The sequence below is a fragment of the Bison bison genome, unplaced genomic scaffold (assembly GCF_000754665.1).
Source record: "Bison bison bison isolate TAMUID 2011002044 unplaced genomic scaffold, Bison_UMD1.0 scf7180017864214, whole genome shotgun sequence".
In the NCBI taxonomy this organism is placed as follows: domain Eukaryota; kingdom Metazoa; phylum Chordata; class Mammalia; order Artiodactyla; family Bovidae; genus Bison; species Bison bison.
In genome coordinates, this window is record NW_011494786.1 from 502,530 (window position 1) to 502,872 (window position 343).

The 343-nt window shown below is 50.4% G+C and overlaps 1 protein-coding gene across 1 annotated transcript in view; it reads left to right on the forward strand.

The window, feature by feature from the left end:
• Positions 1–343, forward strand: part of LOC104992406 (boLa class II histocompatibility antigen, DQB*0101 beta chain-like) — a 10,112-nt gene that overhangs the window by 1,684 nt on the left and 8,085 nt on the right. The gene's annotated exons all lie outside the window — the stretch shown is intronic.

Here is a 343-nt window from a genome sequence, read left to right on the forward strand (position 1 = left end):
AGGAAAAAATATAAAAGACAAAAAAAAGAGGCAAAAGAGGGAGGGACGGAGCTCCGGCCTGGGAAGGGAGTCTTAAAAAGAGAGAAGTTTCCAAACACCAGGAAACATTCTTACTGCCGAGTCTGTGCCTAGCCTTGGAAGCACAGAGGGCAACATAACAGGGAGGAAAAATAAATAAACAATTAAAACCCACAGATTATGAGCCCTGTGGTAACTCCCCCAGCAGAGAAGCAGCGCAGACGCCTGCATCCGCCATTAGCAAGTGGGAGCTGGGCAGGGAGGCGCAGCGCGGGCTGCATTGCTTAGAATAAGGATCTGGCCTGAATACCCCGAGCGCTACCTG